The sequence below is a fragment of the Elaeis guineensis genome, chromosome 3 (genome assembly GCF_000442705.2).
Source record: "Elaeis guineensis isolate ETL-2024a chromosome 3, EG11, whole genome shotgun sequence".
Classification (NCBI taxonomy): domain Eukaryota; kingdom Viridiplantae; phylum Streptophyta; class Magnoliopsida; order Arecales; family Arecaceae; genus Elaeis; species Elaeis guineensis.
The window spans coordinates 84,980,748-85,006,392 of record NC_025995.2 but is presented as its reverse complement, the minus strand read 5'-3'; positions in this window follow the sequence as shown (position 1 = coordinate 85,006,392).

Genomic DNA, 25,645 nt, shown 5'->3' with positions numbered 1-25,645 from the left:
CAAACTGAATCCAATTCAATTGGACTTGATCCAAAAATAATTACTCAATCAAATTGAGTTAATTAGCGATCAAATCACTAACTAAATCTCTCATAAATATTGAGTCCAAATCCGATGGGCAATCAGGCATCAGAGACCATCGATATGAAACCCTGATCAAAGAGTTCAAATTTCAAATTCAAAATTTAAAATTCAAAATTTTGACCTCGTTACCCAAAATGTGTGGAACTCATGATCAGAGAATCCTAATTCTCAATCATAGAGTTCCAGACACATAAGACTCATAATCAGCCATCTGATCAGAAAGGAACCACTAATGTGTGTGACCCCGCAGGTTCGAACCTAAGCCGGTAGCACAGGAACCAATTCCTGTACTAATCGAAGTGACCATCTAGCAATGGTACCCGACGATCAGATAGGTTGAATAATCGCAATCGCAACATTCAGAACCTACATGAATATGGTTACCGTATAATTCATCCCTTTTGACCCCTGTGTTTAGAACGACTCAGGGTTAAACTGTCAACCCTGATGATATCATCCGAATCGTGCTCAACTCAATTAGTCCTGTGACTCCTCACTAGGACTACCCTGGTCAAGGTTTTGCTAAATTGAAATACGACTGTACACAGCTCCTAAACTGGAGTGGTCAATCCCATCTTGACACACGCACCGACAAGTCAAGTACTTGACTACACCCAGCAGCCTTCCGTCATTGAATTAGAAATTCAGGTAGTCCAGTGCCTAAGTGCAGTGAGTTGCTTGCAAGTCACCGTGACGGTCTCAGGTCGGAGGGACATTTATACCCATATCCCATCGGAGCAAATCTTGACAGCAGAAATAGCTCCGGAGTTGGTCACGTTCAGTACAGATGTACCATTACATCTCACCTATATGTCATAGGAGTGTCTCCATACTCTTTGGTTATGAGGACAACCAACCCATATGGCACACAACGACCTATGCTCGATAAACATTGTCGTCCTTGGTAACAACGTATCATTTGGTCGCGAACATGTTTAAGGACTAAGCGACAAATCCTCCTTTGTCAAGTCTAAATAGTCCTAAGGACTTCACCACAACACAGGAGTTTATTAGAAGATGAAACATTTGTGATGAAAAAATATCAAAATAACTTTTATTTATTTATAATTCATGTACTAATACAAAAGGAGCACAACCGTTAACAGGCTGATGATTGGCTTTGGGACACTATTCCCAACATTAGTCATATAATAAGAGATTAAAATGAGCTGAAATTTCATCATCTAGGTACCAAATGGACCAGTCAAATCAAAATTTTTTTAAAAAAAATAATTTTGATCGGACATATTTTCAATTCAAGAAGAATTAGGTAGAACGACGGGACATAAAATTAATATATAAATCGAGACCTACCTCTTATATGATTTTGATTTTTTATATTTATTTATATTAATTATATTTATTTTTGGAAAGCTGATTCTATTTATTTTAGGAGAGAAATCTAAATGGAATTGTGCAAGGATGAACCTCATCATCATTATTATAAATAAAGGCTACATACTTCAATTTTGATTAACCCATCATTAATAAAATAAGATCATATCTAAATCCTACTTTTGCTATTTTTATATTTTTTTTCAATATTTACGAGCAATCCAAGTTGAGCATATTGAAGAAATCTCCTTTCTCTCCAATAGGATTATACTTGGTAATTTATATATATTATTGATTTTATTTTACATTTTATGATCAGGTTAGTGTTTGGGGTTCTTATATCTAATCTGATCTGATAGGCATAATTACTTGGTTATAACATATACACAAATATACATGCATATGTACATACATACACACACACACACATATATACATACACACATACATACACACATACATACATACACATACACACATATATACATACATACATACATATATTCATAAATATCCACATACACATAGCATATGCAAACCTGAATACATATACAATTAGTTTCACTTATATATATTTCAATTAAAAACATAGAAATTAATGATATTCAAGAATATATTTAGGTATTTATACTTGACTTTAATAAAGTTAACTTTTCAATTTTCAGTCCATTATTTAGCTCGACATTTTTTACGATATCATTTGATACTTGATGGTTACCCCAAAGCTGACCTCTATGTGGCTCAAACCCGATGCACATTTTTATTTTCCGAACCCAGACATGACCAACCATTCAATAAACCAGATATGGAACAAAAATTAGACCCAAAAAAATCTCAACATGTACTCGTCTAGATTTTATGAAATATGGACCGGTCTTAAACAAATGGTAGCCTTACCAATGGATGCCCAGATTCGATCTCCATCCAACCCACATTTTTATTATTTGAACCCAGATTTGACCCAACCTTTTGATAGATTGTGTTGGTGCAGAATTCCACCAACGTCAGAGAAGCTGGAGTCGAGAGGATCGCGACTGCCACCGGGACCTGCAAGAGAAGTCTAAATCGGAGTTGGAGATGCTCCGATAAGACCCTCCGACGCTCAAGTCAGTACTCTGCCTCAACAGAAATGGAGCACTCGAATGAAATTTTAACAGAATTTCAAGATAGAGTTTAGAGCTTAGAGAAGAACATATCTCGGGATCTTTTTTATAGAAGGGAGAGCATAACTGATTGACAGCGACGTCCGTAACTGCCTGGTAGTGGGTCGTTCGGGGCCACGCAAAATTTGTTACGGAGAGTAGTGGTGTCAGTGGGCCATTCGGAGCCACGTGGAGTTTGTTATGGAGAGTGGAGTGGTGTCTGTTGTCACGACTTGCCGGAGAGTGGTGGGGCCACGTGGAGTTTATTACAGAGAGTGAAATGATATCCGTTGTCGCGACTTGCCAGAGAGTTCGGATCGGACGGCTGAAGCTCGATTGGGATGTCTGGTGGAGCGGAATAGCTCTCTGTCTCAGCAATCTGAGAGAAGCTCGGATATTTTCGAGGTTGCTGACGGGCTGTTATTGGGTGCCTTAGGCGTTGATGCTGTAAACCGAAGTCATTTGCTGTATAAGCTCAGGCGAAAACTTTCTGTTGGAGAAGTCCGGCAGGAGTCCTATTGCTAGAGAAGTCCGTCTAAAATTTATCTGATGTAGAAGCTCGTCTGAAGACTATCCGTTAGAGAGGTCCGGTTTCATGAGAAATCCAGCAGAAGATCAACCGATAGTGGAGTTCGGAAGGTGTTGTGGAAGTTCATCCGCTGGAGGAGTCTTGAGGATACTGTGGAAGGTTGACCACTAGAGGAGTCTGGAATTCAATTCTATTGTAGAAGTTCGGACGGAGTCCGATTCTTGTAGGAGTCCAGAAGGAGGTTGCTTATTGTAGAAGCTCGGATGAAGTCCGCTTGCAATAGAAGTTCAGAGTAGAGATCCGGTTGGTGGAGCCCGTCCATTGTAGAAGTTCATCTGGGATCCATCCGCTGTAGAAGTTCGGATGGAGTCTGGATCTTGTAGGAGCTCGGATAAAATTCGGAAGGCGATCGACCACCGTAAAAACTTGAATGGAGTCTGGTTACTGTAGAAGTCCTGCTGCTAGAGAAGTTCGATCATTGACAAAGTCTAGAAGAAGTTCGGGGTAAAGTCGATCGTAGCTGGAAGAAGTCTAGAAGAGATTCGGAGAGTAATCGATCATGTAGAAAATTGGCTGATAGTGAAGCCCAGAGAGCATTTGGAGCAGTCTGGTAGATGAATGGAGGAGTTCATTATTGGAAAAGTCCGGATGGCACGATAGGAGTTCATCCGTTGGAGGAATCTAGAGGACACTGTGGAAGGTCGACTGCTGGAAGAGTCCGGATGGTATTGTGGAAGCTCGGACGGTCGGGGAGGTTCAGAAAGACACCGCACAAGGTCGGAAGCTGGAAGAGCCCTAAGAGGGTCGGCCTCTTACGAACTTCGGCTGGGATTATTTTATACCCAACACCAGTCTCCCTACTTTCGAATTCGGGTTCCGAATGAAGGGAGTACAGAAAAATTTTCACAGTCGAAGTTGCCTCCCTCGATTTTCGTACTTGATTGTTTCCAGATATTTTGGTGTTTGGTGCGCTGGTGCTGGAGTCTTTTCAAATCGAGACGATCCGAAAAGATTTTTTTGGAATTTTTGCTAAAGAGTTGCTCTAGGTACGGTGCAATAATGATTCTGTCAGTCGTCAGCCGCCTTAAGCCGCCTACCATGATGAGTGGGACACGCAGCGGTTGTAGATCGGTCAGAGGAGATCTGCAATCATTATTACGTCGGACCCCGTTGCCTATTTAAATCCGTCCCCCTCCTTCAGGGGTTTCACTTTGTCTGAGATTTTCTTCGGTCCCTCCTTCTTCCCAAGAGTTTCATCCTCCTCCAGCGTCCCTCTCAGCCTTATGCATTCTTCGGATCAACCCCCATCTCTGCATCTCTGCATCTCTCGGACCAGCCTAGGTTAGTTCCAGAACTCCCCTTTCTTTTTCTTGCTATTCTTTCATTTTTCCTCCTTTGCATTCTGCCTGTTCGATTTTTCGTGAGTGTCCTGTTTCATTTTTTTTTTAAAATTTTCATGATTTTTTAGGGTTTTCATTTGATTCAAAATGTCCTCCAACACTTCTTCCTCTAACTGTTCTAGGAGTTCATCTATTCCAGTCCCACAAAATCCTAGTTTTGTAGACAAACCTCGTTCGATCTTTGTACCAGACACTATTTCCAGCTCTCTGACTCCGGACGAACTCTCACTGATTAGGATTCAGTATGGGATTCCTCCGGAGTACGAGCTGGAGCTTTCCGGGCCAACTGGTCGAGCCAGCGCCCCTCCTCCTGGCTGCTTCTGCTTATACCAAGAAACTTTCTGCGTCAGGCTTCGACTTCCGCTTCTACCTTTTACTATTGCTCTTTTTCGCTTCTGAAACATTTCTTTAGTTTCTGTAGCGCCGAACTCCTTTAGATTTCTTATAGGATTTCTTTCCCTCTGTCGTTTAGCTGAAGTTCGGCCAACCCTTTCTTTGTTTAGAAATTTCTATACCTTCAAGCGTCACCCTTCGGCCAAGGACTGGTGGTACTTCTCCCTCCAGTTCGATAAAAAGGAGTTGCTGAAAGGTGCCCCCTCTTCTATCCACAACTGGAAGGAGAGGTACTTCTATGTCCGATGCTCGACCTTGGAGCTGGGATTGCACCCCTGGGGCTCCTTGAGGGACTTCGTCCGTCGGGCTTCTAGCTTGGGACGGGACGACCTTAAAGCCTCCAATAAACTCGAGGCTTATCCAGCTCCTCTCCTCTCCGACCTCCTGAAGGAACAACTCTTATTTAACGTCGGCCTAAGCCCTCTCAACCCTGTTGGTATTTTTTTTTTTTTAGTCATTCATTGTTTCTCCTTTCTTCTTGTTCTTTTTCTAAGCCATGCCGATCTTCTTTCATTGCAGATATGGACGCAGATGCAGCTCGAATGCTAGCCCAGGGTCTCAAGGCCCACGAGAGGAGAGGCACCGCGACCTCCGGATCGGCGAAGAAGGCAAGGGTAGGGGAGACGAGCTCGGCCGCGCCTGCCTAGGTGGCCGTTGCCGTCGATGCCCCCTCTGATGTCGAGCCTGCAGTCTCCCGAGCCTCTTCAAGAAGCCCCCCGATCGAGGTTCCCGCTCTAGAGGCTCATTTCGAGGAGGCACCGGGGGCCGAAAGGAGGAGGAGAAAGAAAACATTGGCCCGCAAGACCTGCAGTAGCAGGGCTGCCATCGAGGGGGCTGACGACCCCGAAGAGGATCCGGGGGAGAATCCCTTCAACAATAGGGATTTAATAAAGAGATTGGTTGACGGGTGCATCCTGCCCGAGGTCGTCCACAGGATCGTCCATGCCGATCCTGAACAGCGGGTCTGGGACTCTCTGGGGTCCTTTCTCGAGGTAGGTCAATTTACTTTTTTCTTCTTCTCACTTCTTTACTTAGCTTTTATGTTGACTCCCTGACCACTCTTGCAGATTGGACACCAGCTCATCACCAACATCGAGGCGATGAATAACACCAAGAAGGAAGTAGTCCAGGTGGAGGAAGGTCACCTGGCCGAGGCCGCCCGCCTCAAGGAGAAGATCTCCGAGGTCGCGAGTCTCCAAGAGGCGCTGCAGAAGGAGGGACAAACCTCGGCAGATCTGAGGATCGCCTTGGAGGAGGAAAGAAAGAAGGCAGAGGTCGAGGTCTCCGAGCGGAAGGTGCAGATCCCAACCCTGGTCTCGGAGGCAAGGATCCAAGCAGTAGAGGAGTTCAAGACCTCCTCCGAGATGAGGGATCTGAAGGTCCAGTTCGGCCAGGCCGTCTTCATCAAAGGCTTCGAGCTCTGCCAGGAGAAGGTGGTCGGAAAGTTTTCCGAACTGGACCTCGGCTTCCTGGATGAGACATCCGACGATGAAGCCGGACCTTCTGAAGCTGCTGTCGGTCTTCCTCCAGTCGGGACTTCTTCGACTGCCGCGGTTGCCGCAACCGACCTTCCAGGGGCATCGAGCTCCTCCACTTCTGCCTTAGAGGTCCGAAACATCTAATTTTGTATTTTTTTTCTTTGTTGCGACTTTTTCTCGTTCTCTTGTACTTAAGAACTATTTAATCAATAAAATCGGATTCTTCTTTACAGAGAGCTCTTTTTTCTTCTATTTTATTTTTTTGCACTGATTTGTGTTGTGACGCTCTTGTCTCCCAACAACAGTGCCCTGCCGAAGCTCTTCCTCTGCCGCAGGGGATCCCTTTGAAGTTGATGATCCGAGATCTGAGAAGAAAAGTTCGTCATCTGACGAAAAAATCAAAGAAGCTGGGACGACCTTCACCGGCTGAGGAAGAGCCATTCGGAAGCCACCGTGGAGGTTACTCGCCTTCGGGATCTCCATAAAAAGAGCTTCATGGACTACACTCGAAAGAAGGCTGACTTCGTAAAGGAGCTTGAGGAACTCCAAAAATACGCCAGCGACCGATCTTGGACTCAGGCTTCCAAGATCAGCTCCCTTGAGGTCGAGCTGGCGGCTACACTGGAGAAGATCGGCTAGTTGGAAGGGAGCTCATCCTGGCTTACAACCTAGGCCGACCACGACCGGGACTGGTCGAAAAAATTCTTTGACCTCTAGAAGCAGTTGCAGGACGTCGAGGTGAACTACAATGCCTACTGAGTCGGCTGGTGCGGGCAAGTAGACAACTACCGAAGGAAGCTCAAGACGACGACCGACGAGGTCGCCCGCTTCCAGAGGCAGTTGTCCAATAGAGCCCAGGCCGTTTCGGTACAAGGCTCCAATGAGCTCCGCTCTTTGAAAGGGACCATGGAAGAACTATCCATGACCCTTGGGCAGGAGAAGGTCGAACTGTAGTGGCTGAAGATTCAGCTAGCCTACAAGCAGCAGGCGATCAAGGATGCTAAGGCGGAGTCTGAGGTTCTGAGGAAGAGGCTTCAGGAGTCGGAAGGCAAAAGCCGGTGGTTCCACCAAATGTATCGAGACATGCTTTTAAAAAAAAAAGAATTAGAAGAAGAAGTTGAGAACTTAAAGCAATCTCTGACAATGGCTGAAATCGAGAGTCCGAAATCTGAAGAAGCCGAGCTTCCTTAGAGTTTTTTTACCTTTTATTCTATGTATTCTTTTCTTTTCTGGTTGTTTCTTTTTTTTTTGGCCTTCAAAGGCTTTTGTAATGCATTCTTTACTAATGAAATAAAATAAAATTTTCTCATCACCTTGTATAATATTGCTCTGAGTTGTTGTTTACCGAACCTCTCTTGTCTTTTGTCTTGTTCGATGTCGACATTGTTTAAAGGTTTCTGATCATCGCTGTGTTGACTCACCCTTTTTGTTCATGACCAAAGGTCTTTTCGAGGCCATTCGAATTTAACACTTCTCGATGTTCGAGCTTGGGACCCGAACTTCTCGTTACTTTGAGAAAGTCTATTTTCTCCTGCTAGTGTTGGGCTCCCCCTTAGAAACTGAAGATTTTTGACAAGGGTTTTCTTCCTCGTCGAGACGAGGTCCCTTGAGTCTTGGATGTAGTTCATTTTTTCTTATCTTTGGTGTAGCTCGTCGCTTTTTCTTTTTCTCCCCTCCTTTCTTTATGTTTGGGTGAGGATTTTCTCTCTGCTCCTAACGAGATTGTAGGGGTGTAGAGGAGCTGCTGAGGGGCTTTTCCCCTCATCTGATCTCAAACGATTAGATCTTTGTTTGTGTCAGGATGAGGTTCTTCTCCTGTTCCTGACACAATCAATTTCAGTTCATGTTAGGATGAGGTTTCTCTCCTGTTCCTAACAGGGCTGCGGGGGCACATAAGGGCCGTTGCAAGGGCCTCTCCCCCCATCCGATCTTTGAATAATCGGGCCTTCGACCTTGCTCATGTTAGGACGAGGTTCTCCTCTTGTTCCTAACATGGCTGTGGGGGCGCATATGGGCCGTTGCAAGGGTCTCTCCCCCCATCCGGTCTCTAAATAACCGGGCCTTCGATCTTGTTCATGTTAGGACGAGGTTCTCCTCCTGTTCCTAATATGGATGTGGGGGTGCATGAGAGCCGTTGCAAGGGCCTCTTCCTCCATCTGATCTCTAAATAATCGGACCTTCAACCTTGCTCATGTTAGGACGAGATTCTCCTCCTGTTCCTAACATGACTGTGGGGGTGCATAAGGGTCATTGCAAGGGCCTCTCCCTCCATTCGGTCTCTAAATAATCGGATCTTCGACCTTGCTCATGTTAGGACAAGGTTCTCCTCCTGTTCCTAACATGGCTGTGGGGGTGCATAAGGGCCGTTGCAAGGGCCTCTCCCCCCATCCGATCTCTAAATAATCGGACCTTCGTTTGTGTCAGGATGAGGTTCTCCTCTTATTCCTGACACGTTTAATTTTGATTGTCTGAAGGAGCTACTCCCTGTCGTTATAAGCTCATGCCAAAAGAAAAGATATGCGAATATGAAACTTTTATTTAAGGCAAAATTATCAGTAATACATTTATAAATTTTTCAAATTTCATGATCGCGAAAGGTCTGCTCCTCCGAGCTCTTTTAGATAATATATTTCGGACCGGACTACTTCCTTGACTTATATGAGCCTTCCCAGTTCAGGGTAAGTTTCTCTTGGTTCTGAGGTTGTGAAACAGCGGCTCGTCGAAGTACTAAGTCTCCCGCTCTGAAGACTTTGCTCTTGACCCGGGAGTTGTAGTAGCGGGCTGCTTTCTGCTTGTAGACTGCCATCCAAACTTGAGCTGTCTCCCGCTTTTCTTCTAACAAGTCGAGGTTGGCCTTATGATCCTGTGAGTTGCGCTGCTCGTCGAATGCCACGACTTGCACCGACGGAAGCTTGAGTTCGATCGGGATCACGGCTTCTATTCCGAAGGCTAAGGCAAAAGGTGTCTCCCCTATGGGCAGTCTTTAGGTAGTTTGGTATACCCACAACACATGATAAAGCTCATCTGCCCAAGTTCTCTTTGCCTTTTCAAGTCTCTCCTTGATTCCTTGCAACAGAGTCCTGTTAGTAACCTCGACTTCGCCGTTTGCCTGCGGATGGGCTACTGACGTGAAGTTATGGGAGATGTTTAAGTCCTCACAAAATTCAGCAAATCTTGCTCCAGCAAATTATCGCCCATTATCAGTAATGAGAGTTCTGGATAAGCCAAACTTACAGATAATTAACTTCCAGACGAAGTCCTGCACTTTAGCTTCTGTGATTTTCGCCAAAGGTTCAGCTTCGACCCACTTGGTGAAGTAGTCAATTGCCACCAGGAAGAACTTTCGCTGTCCGAATACCATGAAAAAAGGTCCGAAGATATCCATCCCCCATTCTGCAAACGGTCATGGGGCACTCAAGGGTGTAAGTTCGGAGGCGGACTGTCTTTGGATATTCGCATATCTCTGACATTGATCACACTTTCTGACATATTCGATGGGGTCATGATATATTGTAGGCCAGTAATAACCTTGTTGGAGTAGTTTATGGGATAAAGATCTGGCCCCCAGGTAATTTTCGCAGACTCCTTCATGTACCTCCCACAAGGCAAAGTCGGCTTCAAAAGGTCGGAGATATTTTAGGAGGGGTAAAGAGTACAACCTCTTGTACAGCTTGCCTTCATAAAGGATATATCGGGAGGCCTGGTTCCTAAGCTTCCGAGCTTCTTTTACATCATGAGGAAGAACCCCATCTTTGAGGTATGCAACCAGCGAGTCAATCCAGCTGGGTTCATGGCTGATCTCTATTACAAGCTGTGGTTCTTCCGTACTTGGGTACTTCAGAACTTCGAAGAAGACTTCCTTGGGCAGTTCAGTCAGAGCCAGTGTAGCCAACTTGGAGAGAAGGTCGGTCCTGGTATTTTCTACTCTTGGAATCTGCTTGATGTCAAAGCTGCCGAAGGCAGGGATGATCTCTTTTATCTTTTCAAGATACTTGGCCATACTATCCGCCCGAGCTTCATAGTTTCCGCTGACTTGTCCCACCATCAATTGGGAGTCACTATAGACTTGGAGCCGATCTACTTCTAACTCTTTGGCGATCCTCAGTCCTACAATCAGAGCTTCATATTCTGCTCCGTTATTTATCGCAGGGAATTCGAAGCGCAACGCGTACTCCGTGATAATTCCTTCCGAATTGATCAAGATCAGACCCGCGCCCACACCTGATATGTTGGAGGAACCGTCCACGTAGAGGGCCCAAAAACCATCAGAGAGATCTGTTCTTTCTTCAGGGGAGTTCGGCTGGAGCCCTGGGTTGTCAGCTTCACCTCGTTCAAGTTTGGCCTCTTTCAAAATAGTACATTCCACTATGAAGTCTGTTAATATCTGGGCTTTTATCGTCGGTCGAGATCGATAGTTGATGTCAAATTTCGTGAGCTCGACTGTCCATTTTGCTATCCTTCCGGAAGCATCCGCTCGATGCAGAATCATCTTAATCGACTGGTCGGTGAGCAGTGTTATGGTGTGTCCTTGAAAGTAAGATCGGAGCCTTCAAGCTACAATCAACAAGGTGTAAGTTAGTTTTTCTAACTTAGTATACCTGATTTCGGCGTCTCTCAATACTCGACTATGTAGTAGATCGGCCGTTGAATTTTTGCTTCTTCTTTAACCAGAACTGCTGCGAGAGCCACAGGGGAGATCGCCAGGTACAGGAACAACTCCTCTCCGGGTTCAGACTTTGCCAATGACGGAAGTGAGCCGAGGTAGCTCTTTAATTCTTCGAATGCTTGCTGACATTCAGTGGTCCAACAGAAGTTCTTCGGCTACTTGAGAGTCTGAAAGAAAAATGGCACCGTTCGGTCGACCTTGAGACGAAGCGATCAGAGCTGCTACTCTCCCAGTAAGGTGCTGAACTTCCTTTATTGACTTTGGGGCGGTCATTTCCTAAATGGCATGAATCTTTTTTGGATTTGCTTCGATCCCGTGCCTCGATACCATAAAGTCCAAGAATTTTTTTGAGGTTACTCCAAAAGCGCACTTGGCTGGGTTCAGCTTCATCTTATATTTTTGAAGGGCGCTAAAGGTCTCCTCAAGGTCGGCGATGTGGTTCATTATGGATTTGCTTTTTACAAGCATGTCATCCAGGTAGACCTCCATGTTGTGGCCGATCTGCTCTTTGAAGATCTTGTTCACCAGTCGTTGATAGGTCGCCCCTGCATTTTTTAGGCCAAAAGGCATGATCCTATAACAATAAAGATCACGGTTAGTAATAAAAGCAGTTTTTTCTTCGTCCTCTGGTGCCATCCTGATTTGATTGTAGCTGAAAAATACATCCATGAAAGTGAGAAGCTCATGGCCCGAGGTTGCATCCACTAGTTGGTCAATTCTGGACAAAGGGTAACTGTCCTTCAAGCAGGCTTTGTTTAACTTTTTGAAGTCTATACACATCCTCCACTTGCCGTTCGCCTTCTTGACGAGAACCATATTGGAGACCCAGTTCGGATAGTTGACTTCTCTAATGAACCTGACTTTCATAAGTTTATCAACTTCCTCAGCTATTGCTTTCTGCCTTTCCGATGCATGACCTCGGGTTTTTTCTTTCATCGGTCGATGTTTGGGATCAACAGCTAGACGGTGTTTCATGACTTCCGCATCAATTTTCGGCATGTCCGTCGGAACCCGTGAAAACATCCGCATTCTTTTATAAAAAATTGATGAGCCGTGTTCGTACCTCTTCTCCTAAGTTAGAGCCGAGCTTCACCACATGCTCCTCATTTCCATCGTTCAAAAAAATTGAAACAAGATCTTCAATCGGCTCACCCCGTTCTTCAGCAAGATCGTCGCGGGTGTCTAATCCATCAACCGAACAGGGGTCAGACTGACTATTTCTTTGTAGGGCTATGTTATAGCAGTGTCTTGCCAGGACTTGATCTTCTCTGACCTCTCCGACCCCTTGGCTAGTAGGAAATTTTAATTTCAAATGGTAGGTCGATACCACAGCTTAGAGGACGTTGAGGCCAGATCGGTTGAGTATTGCATTGTAGGCAGACGGCGCCCTTACTACCAGAAAATTCACTTATGCTCTAGACTGTTTCGGGTACCGACCTGCAACTATGGTTAAAGTTATTACTCCTTTCACCGGCATAGCATCGCCAGTGAACCCTACCAACGGGGAGCTCATCGGCCCTAATCGATCATCTGAAATGGATATTTTTGAGAATGCATCATAAAACAAAATATCGACAGAGCTTTCACTATCAATAAGTATGCGGCATACATCATAGTCAGTAATATTTAAAGAAACTATAACCGCATCATTATGGGGGAATTAAATCTCCTTGGCATCTTCTTTAGTAAAGATTATAGATTCTTCAGTCCTCTGCCACTTGGGCGGTCCGGCCCATCCACTGGCTGCCCCCTACCGGGGTCCTCCAGAGATGGTGTTGATGATCTCGATTGAAGGTTGATTTTCAGGCTATTCTTTCCTCCTTGGCGGCTCTGGCTGTGGTAGGACCCTTGATCGATCCTCCCTACCTTCAGGCCGACGTCGGATGAATCTGTCGAGCCGACTTTGTCTGATGAGCTCCTCAATCTCATCTCGGAGCTGAATACACTCCTTCATGTCGTGGCCGTGGTCACGATGATAGAGGCAGAACTTGTTAGGGTTATACTTTTCGAGATGTGTGCGCATCCTTTCCGGCCTTAGCATCTGCTTCCTGACCTCCATCAGCACTTGGGCTTTTGGAGCATTAAGAGGGGCGTAGCTGTGGAATCTTCCTGTGGGAGAGCTCCATCGAACTCTGCGATCCGGACTCCTCTGCCTACGAGCTCGGAGAGGAGTTCGGACGTGCTTGTGTCCGGGGAGAGTTCGAGAACGTGGCCGAGCTTCACTCGGCCCTTTTTCAGCTGCGGACTTGCTGGAGTCACCCGCCTGCCGCTCCTTCACGGCCTCCTCATCCTTTAGCTTGAAGGCTTTCTCTGCTCGGGCATATCCTTCGGTCCGAGCCAGCAAATCAGCGAAGTCCCTGGGATACTTTTTTTTCAGAAAAAATAGAAGATCGTTCTTTTGAAGACCGCTCTTCAGGGCGGCCATTGCAACTGATTGGTCCAAGTTTCGGACCTCCAATGCGGCGGCGTTAAAATGATTGACGTAAGTTCGGATGGATTCTCCCTCTTTTTGCTTGATATTGATGAGAGATTCCGAACCTCTCCAGGGATGCCGGCTGCTGACGAAATGAGCCATAAACTGATGGCTCATTTGATCAAAGGTGAAGATAGTACCCGACTTCAGTGTCGAGTATCAATTTCTTGCTGCTCCCTTCAAAGTAGATGGGAAAGCTCAGCATAGGATGGCATCTGGTGCGCCATGGAGTAGCATCATTGTCCAGAAGGCCTCCAGATGGTCAACCGGATCCAAAGTCCTGTCGTAGCTCTCAAATTGGGGGAGCTTGAAGTTTGGCGGGATTGGTTCCTGCATAATCATTTGAGAGAAAGAAGGGTCAGTATAAATATCTTCACCGTAAGCAGGAGGAGCATGGTGGAGCTCTTCGATCTGTCGGTTCATCTTCTGGAATCTTTAATCCAGGAGATCCTCTCGACTGCGAGTCTCGAGGATCTTCTGGCAGAACGGAGGTAGAGACCCTTCGGGGATGAAATCGTGATCAGACAGAGGGCTCTCCGCCCTCTACTTTCCCTTTTCAGGGAAGACAGGGTGACTGGCCCAAGTGGGCCGTCCGATCGTCGAATTTTGGAACTCTGACGATGCTCTTTCCAGCCGCACAGATGCCTGCGACTTCTGCTGCTACTACTGCATGGCCTGCACTGTTTCGGTGAGGCCCTTGACCTGCTCAACCAGTAGATCGAACTGCTCTACGCCGACTGTCGTTACTGGAGGAGGAGGAGCCTGAAAAACTAGAGACGAGGTCAGAGCTTACGGATCTCGCTGAGATCTGGCCACGGAAGTCGTAGATCACCTAGTGAATGCCTTTCGGGAAGGCATCAGGTGGGGATCTGGCAGGAGAAGAGGAAGAAAATGTCGAAAAAAATAATCGGAGACAGTCCCGTTGAGTACTCTTTTAAGAACAAGGGTCCTGTGAAGACACAGGCCCTCCTTCTAACGTCAATTCTGTTGGTGCAGAATTCCATTGACGTCGGAGAAGCTGGAGTCGAGAGGATCGCGGCCGCCATCGGGACCTGCAAGGAAAGTCTAAATCGGAGTTGGGGGTGCTCCGGCAAGACCCTCCGATGCTCAAGTTAGTATTTTGCCTCAACAGAAATGGAGTACTCGAATGAGATTTTAGCAGAGTTTCGAGATAGAGTTTAGAGCTTAGAGAAGAACGAATCTGGGGGTTTCTTTTATAGACGGGAAAGCATAACTGATTGACAGCGACGTCCGTAACTGCCTGGTAGTGGGCCGTTTGGGGCCACGTAGAATTTGTTATGGAGAGTAGTGGTGTCAGTGGGCCGTTCGGGGCCACGTGGAGTTTGTTATGGAGAGTGGAGTGGTGTCCATTATCATGACTTGCCAGAGAGTGGTGGGGCCACATGGAGTTTGTTACAGAGAGTGGAGTGATGTCCATTGTCGCGACTTGCCAGAGAGTTCAGGTCGGACGGCTGAAGCTCGGTTGGAACGTCTGATGGAGCGGAATAGCTCTCTGTCTCAGCAATCTGAGAGAAGCTTGGATATTTTTGAGATTGCTGACGGGCTGTTGTTGGGTGCCTTAGGCGTTGATGCTGTAGACCGAAGTCATCTACTGTATAAGCTCGGGCAAAAACTTTCTGTTGGAGAAGTCCGACAGGAGTCCGATTGCTAGAGAAGTCCGTCTGAAATTTGTCTGATGTAGAAGCTCATCTGAAGACTGTCCGCTGGAGAGGTCCGGTTTCACAAGGAATCCAGTAGAAGGTCACAGATAGTGGAGTTTGGAAGGCATTGTAGAAGTTTGTCCACTGGAGGAGTCTTGAGGACACTGTGGAAGGTTGACCGCTAGAGGAGTCTGAAATTCAATTCTATTGTAGAAGTTCGGACAGAGTCTGATTTTTGTAGGAGTCCAGAAGGAGGCCGTTTATTGTAGAAGCTCGGATGAAGTCCGCTTGCAATAGAAGTTCAGAGTAGAGATCCGGCTGGTGGAGCCCGTCCGTTGTAAAAGTTCGTCTGAGATCCATCCGCTATAGAAGTTCGGATGGAGTCCGACTCTTGTAGGAGCTCGGATGAAATTCGAAAGGTGGTCGGCCACCGTAGAAACTTGGATGGAGTCTGGTTACTGTAGAAGTCCTGCTGTTGGAGAAGCTCGATCATTGACGAAGTCCGAAAGAAGTTCGGGGTAAAGTCGATCGTGGCTGGAAGAAGTCTGGAAGAGATTCGGAGAGTAGTCGATCATTGTAGAAAATCGGCTGATAGTGAAGCCCAGAGAGTATTTGGAGCAATCCGGTAGATGAATGGAGGAGCTCATTATTGGAGAAGTCTGGATGGCACGATAGGAGTTCGTCCGTTGGAGGAATCTGGAGGACACTATGGAAGGTCGACTGCTGGAGGAGTCCGAATGGTATTGTGGAAGCTCGGACGATCGGAGAGGTTCAGAAAGACACCGCACAAGGTCAGAAGCCGGAATAGCCCTAGGAGGATCGGCCTCTTACGAACTTCGGCTGGGTTTATTTTATACCCAACAGATTGGATATGGAATAAAAGTTAGACATGGAATCTTAATAGGTATAGGTTTGGGTTTAATAAAACCGGAACCCAACTTGACCTAGTAGCACCCTCATGCTAGCATATCAATAAATCTTTTTAAAGTGGGTTATGGCATCTATCATTCCTAGTAGTCATGCTGAATTGGTTTGTCGAGAACTATAATTTGTTTCAAGCTTAATATCTTTCTTATTAGAGATTTAACCTCTATTATGAAAGGATATCATACATTAGTAGCATAAAAAAATATTTTTTTACAATTTTTACGCAAAGCAGACCCTTGAACACTTTTTGCACACACATGAAGTTCACTCTGGTACAATATTCTTTTTTTATTTCAAATAGGACACAACTTTCTCTGCATACATGTGAGTAGCAAAAATAAATATTAAAAGATTAAACTTCTAAAGTGATAATTATCAAATTCTATGCCGATTTTTATCTTTGGTTGTTCTATCTAATTTTTCTAAATTGGAAGATTTGTTTGACCAATATTTAAAAAAAAAAAGAAGTTTTGGATCATCTAATCCATTTCAAAAATTTAAGTGATAGAATTTGATCATGATTGCTAGATGCACCACGCTCCTTCTAGAATGGTGTCATAACATAAAGATCAAATAGTTACTTGATTTTTTTCAAAAAAATCATCATAATTAAATATTATACAGCTAAATTATGACTTCCGAATATTTGACACCTAATTAGGCTTCCTGCTGTTGCAGATTTCAGTCTTAGATCTTATCCAATCTTTTCTATAATAGTTAAAGTAGCCTATATCCAGTCCAGCAATCCTTCTACGTCACTATGAATCCTGAATTTATCTACATGCATCACAAAAATGGTTAATCTAATCAAAAAAAAAAAAAAAGTAAAACAGTTAAAGCAAATAGGAAGATAGATTCTTACCAAAAAAAATAGGAAGATAGATGCATGCTTCACAGCGAAAACAAAAAAAAAAGTGAAAGGCAAGACTAACTAGAAAAAAAACCTTGAAGGTAAGAATATAACTAGAAGGCTAACATTAATTAGAAATAAAAAATAATTAAAGATTAAAAGATAACTAGTAGCTATATCTCTATTATGCCATGACACCCTAGAATGCATTAACTTATTGATGCTTTTTAGAATCCACCAAGGTCTCTTCCAAAATCCACCAAAGCATGCTCAAAATCCATCATGCAAAGAAAACACGAATAGACTTGATAAAAAAAATTTTTATTAATTTTGTAATGAAAAAAATATATATATAGGTGGTAATTTTAGGTTCTGATATCACTTGCTCTGATACTACTTATTGTAAATCCGGTGCCACCCGTTGCAGCAGAAAGAAAGAAGAAATAAAACAAAATATATAATTAAGTATGTAGAATAGCTCAAATGCTACTTCCATGGGATATGCAAGTTTCACTATGAAAAAGAAAATAATATAAGTGGAGAACATTCATTCTCAACTTTCATATACACACCTCTCAACTAAAAGCTACTGTCACAAAAACTCTCTCAAATTCTCTAAAGAGACCCTCTCACAGACCTGCCAGTATCAGGATCCTCGACGCTCCAGAATGCTTCCTGTGAAGCGAACTGCTACATCATGCCTCTCCATAGCTGCTCTGCCTAACACTCTGCTCTGCCTTCGATCCCCTATTGGTGCTCTGCAATATCTGCTCTACCTGCTGCGTACTCTCGATATCCACCGAACTCTTTTTGACTGCTGCCTAAGCCTCCCTCGGCTGATGTCTCTCTGCTCGCCGAACTCCTCACAGCTGCAAACATATGCTGTTCTCAGCACGTTCACGGTTTTGTTTGCCACAAGGCCTCTTAAAGCACTAAAACCCTTACTATATCAGAGTTGTAGCTCAATCAGGACTCTAAGAACTTTTCGATCGTCCGATTGTATGACAGATGGAAAACTAGCCATTGGATCGCACCCCTGCATGTCCTCTGATCACCTGAAACGGCTCACAGCCATTGGATCTTGACCGTAAGCCCTTAACCACTGTCCGACCGTGCATCCACCTGTTACTGTGCTCGTGAAACTTCTTCGGTCCACTATGGACTACTAGAAACGCCAGCGAAACGGGCCGGTCCACCATAAACCGCACAAAATGCGGTGTGAAGCACCTCTCGATCCACATGCCCTCTAATGGACTGACCTGGCACGTGGACCTTGGTACACCCCATGCGTCCACTGGCTGGCTGGGATAGGCTGGCCCACGCATGCACTGGGCCACATGCTCCCCTACACGTGTCTGGGCTGGCCCGCCTGTAGACCTGATCGGGCCGTGGCTTCTTCCTACGAGTCTGCGTCCCTTTTTCCTACTTTCTAATCTGCTTGCTGCATGCCCCACTGCTTCGTGCCTCTGAGCTTCTCATGGCATGTTCTTTGAGCTGGACTTCTCCGCATCTTGATTTTCACTCCTGTGGATCGAATTCAAGATATTTTTCTCAATAATTTTGTAATGAAAAAAGTGTGTATATAGGTGATAATTTTAGGTTCTACAGTTTATTACATTGATAAGACTTATAATAGTCTTAGTTGCCGTCTTAAGTACATAGAAAAGTAAGACTTCTAAATCCAATCTTAAGTTCTAGGGGCATTTTTAGAACTCAATAACCAATCTGATAGTAGTTATGGTGCCATCGGATCCTTCTGTTAACACTGAAGAAATGAAAATGTTACTACACTGACTCAAAATGTTCAATTTCAAATTGACGGCATGATCATTCCTGCCAGATTATAAACTAGAATGCATTAACTTTACTTTTAATGGTTTTATTGTGACTTCCTTGTCTAAGCATTGAAGGTGATTCAAGATACGTTGGAAAGCTAATTCGACATGAAACACGTAAAAGTGATTTGAGCTTCATATTTCATTTGTGATGATACGGTAATATCATCTTTTGAATGAGTATGTGTTGAATTACTTCCTTCATTGCAACTTTGACTTACAAACAAAAAAACCTATCACCTATTTCAATGTTTAGGCTCTTGGACATCTGCTGAGAAGCTTTATATCATGCAAAACTATGTTTCTTTGGTGTCAAGTATGTTTAGCATGAATATCATGATTTGGGCATTTGATCCCTGGTGGTTTTGACCTTTACATCTATCCATCGAGGCCCTTGATGATAGAAGTCATCGTAAAAGAGAGCTAAAAGGTAATAGATTTCTACTCTATAATAGGGTCATAATCCACTATAACCTTTACGTTAAGTACAAAATATAAGCTTAATTGCATATGATATAATCTATAAAATTACAATGATTCCTAAAGGATTTATGGCTGTTTGGATGATTAGGTCCAAATTTCCATAGGAATGATAGATTTGGGCCTTTACAACCACCTAAAGGAGACTTGGCTAGGCGTGTTTATATAAATACTTAAGCGAATTATTGTACTTACCAGATCTTTTTCTCCCTATAAAATTCAGGCTAGTCCAGTGTAATGATGTTCTGAATATGCACGAAGACAGGCTAGATTAAGCCTCATTTAGATGGTTATATGGGTCTAAATCCATAATTTTTTTGAGAAATAATTCTTTGTGCATCACACAGTGAAGCAAAAATATACTGCTCCATCTTATTAGACCACGTGGACATCATTTTTCAATACACATTTAATATTTACAGTTCTGTTTTTTCATTTAAAATTTTAAATGACGAAAATACTCATTTTCTTTTGAAAAAATTATAATATTCTGTTGTAAAATTATAACTTCTTGTACACAGGAAGTCATAATTTTCTTTCGGAAGTTATAAAGAGATAAGGTATTTTTATCATTGAAAATTTATGAAATTTTTAAATGACAAAAATGCCTCTCCCTTTCTTATGACATCCTGTGGTCAAATTATAAATTGCTGTTGTGTAGAAAGTCATAATTTGACTGCAGGATGTCATAATATATCATAAGATATCATAATTTTCTGAAAAGAGGAGAGATATTTTCATCATTCAAAATTTTAAACTAAAAAGCAAAACTACAGACATTAAATATGCGTTAGAAGTGATGGCTACATAGCCTAATAAGGTGAGATGATGTATTTTTATTACACTATATGCGATGCATAAATACTTTCTCTCTGTTGGGCCTTATGTGGTGCTCCCAAAGCTCAAAGGACCAAGGCTAAGGCCAAGGTCCAAAGTCCATGAGGTGGTCATGGGATTTCTAGGGCTAGTTTGGGCCCTAGGACGAAAGGCTGTCAACCTTTCGACTCTTGAGGTCCAGAAATTTCTGACCTTGAGGGGCTAACTTATATTTGGACTAGAATTGAGTCCAAAATTATGAGATTGGGTCAAGTCATGGATGTACATGGGCTTGGGTGAGCACAATCTTGTATTGAGTTAGCCAGAGGAGTTTTTGGGTTGGGCCACATTGACTCTATATATAAACATACATTGTATTTAGACTCAATAGATCGAAAAGAATATAAATTTTTTTCTTTTTAACTTTCTCCTTCTTTCTTCCTCTCTCTCTGATCTTCTCCACATCCTAGAATCAAGAAACCTAGGGTTTCTTGGCCGCCACCCCAAAAAAGAAAGAAAGGAAGCGCTAGAAACCAGCACCCCCCTTTGTGCACGCCCCTGTTTTGAGCACCCCGTCTTGGCCGTCCAAGAAGAGTTTCAGGTCCCATCTTTTATTTTTGGAGGCTTCATCAAGAGTACTTTCAGATCCCAAAAGGTGGATTTCAGATCTGGTGGAAAAGGGATTCAAATCGCAGAAAGAAATTTTGCTGACAGGATTTATAAGGCTGTTGAAATTCTGAAGGTTGTTTTTGTTTTACTTGGTTGCTGGCCTTCAAGGACCTCCACAACCTGATTCTTGTTGTTTCCTGACATCCACAACCTGGAGAAGCTGCTTCAATAATTGGTATAAGAGCAAAGGTTGTGTGGAGAAAGAAGGAGACTCCAAAAGTTGAAGATCTTCAAAGGCTGAAATTTCAGTAAGGACCCTGTCAAGGTATTTCTCAAATCCCTTAGAGTTTTATTGTGTTTTTGGTTTGGATCCAGCCATGGGAAGCAACATGAAGGTTGATTTTAAGAAGTTTGATGGGAAAAAAAAAATTTCTATGTGGAAAGTTTAGGTAGAAGATCTTTTAGTTCAAGCAGATCTAGATCAGACATTAGAAGAGAAGCCTGAAGGAATAACGGATCGTCAGTGGATGCCCTTGGAGAAGAAGACTTGTTCTGTGATTAGAGGATGTTTGATGGATGCGGCGCTCTATTCGGTGTTAGAGGAGAGGACCCCAAAAAATTTGTGGTTGAAGTTGCACACCATGTATATAGAAAAAAATATGTATAACAAGCTGATGTTGAAGAAGAGACAATACAGCCTTCGGATGCAGGAAGGTGGAGATATCTTGGGTCACATCCAGAAATTCGATCAGATGTATAATGAGTTGCTGAACATCGGGGTGAAGATGGAAGAGGAAGATAAGTCATTGCTACTGCTATGCTCGCTACCCCCTTCCTATGATCCATTGGTGACGACGCTGCTTTATGGCAAGGAGACCTTGGAGTATGAAGACATGGTCTCGGTGCTGCGGTCCAATGAACAGTAAGAGAAATTGACCAAGGAAGGTGCTCCCTAGGAGGGCTTGGCCGTGGGGGAGAGATCTGGAAGAGGAAGGAAAAGAGGCAAGTCAAGGTGACGGTCAAAGTCTCGGAAGAGTAGAAGCAAGAAAGAAGTTAGGTGCCACAAGTGCAACAAGATCGGGCACTTCAAACGAGATTACCCATAGTGGAAGAACAAGAAGAGAGATAAGGGAGGATATGATGTGCTGAGTACGGTGGCTGATGGTGAGGTGGAGGATGACCTCTTGATAGTATCAGATGGTCACAAGCAAAACACAGATGTATGGACCTTGGATTCAGCCTGTTTGCATCACTATACCCCAAACTGATCTTGGTTCGCTATATACACCAAGACGGATGAAGGAAGAGTGACACTTAGAGATGATCACTCATGTTGAGTTGTTGATTTTGGAAGCATTCGGATGAGGATGTTTGATGGGATGGTGCGGACTCTCACTAATGTGAAGCACGTCCCAGACTTGAAGAAGAATCTCATGTCACTTGGTTATCTGGAGCGAAACGACTATAGCTTTAGCAATCGTGCCAGGAATGGGGTGTTGAACATTTCAAATAGAGCCATGGTAGTAATGAAAAGTAGGAGGATGGAGAATAATCTTTACAAGATGGAAGGATCTATGATGACCAAAGAATCTGATGCAGTAGCAGCGCAGGACCAGTAGGGAACTCACCGATTGTGGCACTACCGCTTAGGCCACATGAGAGATCGTAGGATGAAGGAGCTAAGCAAGCATGGTCTGATTTCAGATCTAGATGGAGGTATTTCAGAGGTATGTGAATCATGCCAGATGAAAAAGCAGAGGAGAGTATAGTTTGTCAGCAGTTCAGCCCGCAGTGCAGCCCCACAGGAATTAGTTCACACTGATGTGTAAGGATCAGCCCCGATTTCAGTCAGAAATGGAGTAAGATACTTCTTGACCTTTATAGATGATTTCTCAAAGAAGGTATGGGTCTACTTCATGTAGGAAAAATCAGAAGTTTTCATCAAATTCAAGATATGGAAAGTTAAGGTAGAGAAAGAGATAGGTCAGAGCTTTAAGTGTCTGCAGTCCGATAATGATGGGGAGTACACCAGTAAAGAGTTTCAAATTTTTTGTGAGGAGTGTGGCATCAAAAGGCACTTTTCGATGAGAGGGACTCTTCAGCAAAATGGGATGGCCGAGAGGATGAACAGAATCCTTATGAAAAAGGTACGGTGCATGAGGCTGCAGACAGGACTTCCTAAGGTGTTCTGGGTTGATACAGTGGATACAGCTTGTTATTTAGTGAATCGATCATCTCACACTAAGTTAGATGATGGTATTTCAGAAGAAAAATGATCTGAAAGAAAGATTGGGCTGAGCCATCTAAGGATGTTTGGGTGCACGGCATTTGTGCACATTGGTGCTGGTGAGCGAAGCAAATTGGACATCAGATCATGGAAGATGGTGTTCTTGGGAGAAGAAGGTTGTCATTAGTAGAGATATCATCTTTGATGAAAATTCAGTTCTCCAAAGGCGAGATGGCATGGAGGAGCAGCAGGAGGTCCAGCAGGGTAGTGCTGGACAACTAACATCCTATTCTATTTTGCCACTTGCAGGTGCATCGGAAGGACTTGGTATTTAAGTGAAGCACTCTCTAAGGGAGTCTTCACAGGTGGAGAGAGCTCGGATGGATGAAAGAAGCCAGAAGGTCTGATAGGAGTAAACTTGACCTAGGACGGATATCGAGATTGCATTGCACAAGTCCAAAAGGAACATCAGGCAACCAGAATGATATGGCTTCGAAGAGACAGTGTCATATGCCTTGGTGACAGTGAATGGAGACCCCTACACTTACAAAGAGGCTATGGAGAGTCAGGACAGAGAGAAGTGGGTCCAAACAATGTCCGAGGAGATGCAGTCTCTCCACAAAAATGAGATGTGGCGATTGGTACAGTTGCCACAAGAGAAGAAACCCATTGGTTGCAAGTGGGTTTACCAATGCAAGGAGAGACCTTCGGAGCAGGGAGGTATCAGGTACAAGATGAAGCTAGTGGCCAAGGAATACTTCCAGAAGGAAGACATCGACTTCAATGAGATTTTCTCTCCCATCGTTAGGTATACTTCCATCAGAATGCTGCTGAGCATCGTTGCAGCTCAGAACTTGGAGCTGGAGCAGATGAATGTCAAGACGGCGTTCCTCCATGGGCATCTGGAGGAGAGCATCTATATGGAGCAGCCACTTGAATTTCGAGAGCTAGGAGCAGAAGGGAAGGTCTATTTATTGTAGAAATCACTGTATGGGCTGAAACAATCACTGAAGCAATGGTACAAGCAGTTTGATTCTTATGTGAGGAGCATTGGGCTTTCCAGATGCGAGTATGACTCTTGTGTTTATATTAAATCTTTAGAGGATAGGTCTAGAGTGTTTCTACTCTTGTATGTGGATGACATGCTTATAGCATGCAAGAGTAGGAGGGTTGTGCAGGAACTTAAGGCAGTCTTGTCTCCAGAGTTTGAGATGAAGGATTTGGAGCATGCAAGGAAGATCTTAAGTATGAAAATCTTCAGAGATCGAGCCAAGAGGGTGCTGCATTTATCTCAAAGAGATTACATCAGAAAAGTCTTGGAGAGGTTCAGGATAAATGATGCAAAACCGACAGAGCTGTCATTCGCCGGGTACTTTAGACTCTCGAAGAAGATGTCGCCACAGACTGAGATGGAGGCTCAGGAGATGGAGAGAGTGACATATACCTCTGGTGTGGAGAGTCTTATGTACGCCATGATATGTTGTAGACCGGATATTGCCCACGCAGTGAGCCAGATTAGCAGGTTCATGGTGCAGCCTAGCAGGGAGCACTGGTGAGCACTGAAGGAGATCTTCAGATACTTGACAGGTACTATTGCAGTTAGCATCTGCTACAGATAGCGAGGAGGTGCTGAGGAACTCTCCAACACATCCAAGGAGGCTCGAGGGCTGATAGGAGGGTTCGTGGATACGAATTTCGATGGAGATATGGACATCCGACGGTCGATGATAGGTTTTGTATTTAGCCTGTTTGGAGGTCCCATTTCATGGAGATCGTTCTTGCAGCCCATCACGGCCTTATCTACAACTGAGGCGGAATACATTGGTGTTACGGAGGCAGCGAAGGAGGCCCTATGGCTGAAGGGTTTGGCATTGGAGATGGGCCTGACACAGGAGGCCGTCAGGGTGCACTGCGACAGTCAGAGTGCACTGTTACTTGCATAGAACTCTATCTACCATGCTAGGATGAAGCACATCGATATTAGGTATCATCGGATCAGAGAGCTTGTGGAAGAAGGTGAGGTAGAGCTGGTGAAGGTCCACACGAAGGAGAATCCAGTGGATGCACTGACGAAGGTACTTCCATGGGACAGCTTTTGAAAATGTGTGACACTGATGTATTTGATGGACAGGATGGAGTTAGTTGAGGCCTTGGAGCACCAAGGTGGAGATTGTTAGGCCTTATGTGGTGCTCCCAAGGCTCAAAGGACCAAGGCTAAGGCCAAGATCCAAAGTTCATGAGGTGGTCATGGGGTTTCTAGGACTAGTTTGGGCTCTAGGACGAAAGGTTGTCTGCCTTTCGGATGTCCAGAAATTTCAGACCTTGAGGAGCTAACTTATATTTGGGTTAGGATTGAGTCCAAGATTATGAGATTGGGTCAAGTCATAGATGTACATGAGCTTGGGTGAGTGCAATATTGTATTGAGTTAGTCAGGAGAGTTTTTGGGTTGGGTTACATTGACCTTATATATAAATATACATTGTATTTGGACTCGATGGATCGAAAGGAATATAAAATTATTTTCTCTCTAACTTTCTCTCTCTTCCTTCCTCTCTCTCTGGTCTTCTCCATGTTCTAGAACCAAAAAATCTAGGGTTTCTTGGCCGCCACCCCAAAAAGGAAAGAAAAGAGACGCTAGAAACCAGTACCCCTTTTGTGCACGTCCTTGTTTTGAGCGCCCCCTCTTGGCCGTCCAAGAAGAGTTTCAGATACCATCTTTTATTTTTTTGGAGGCTTCAT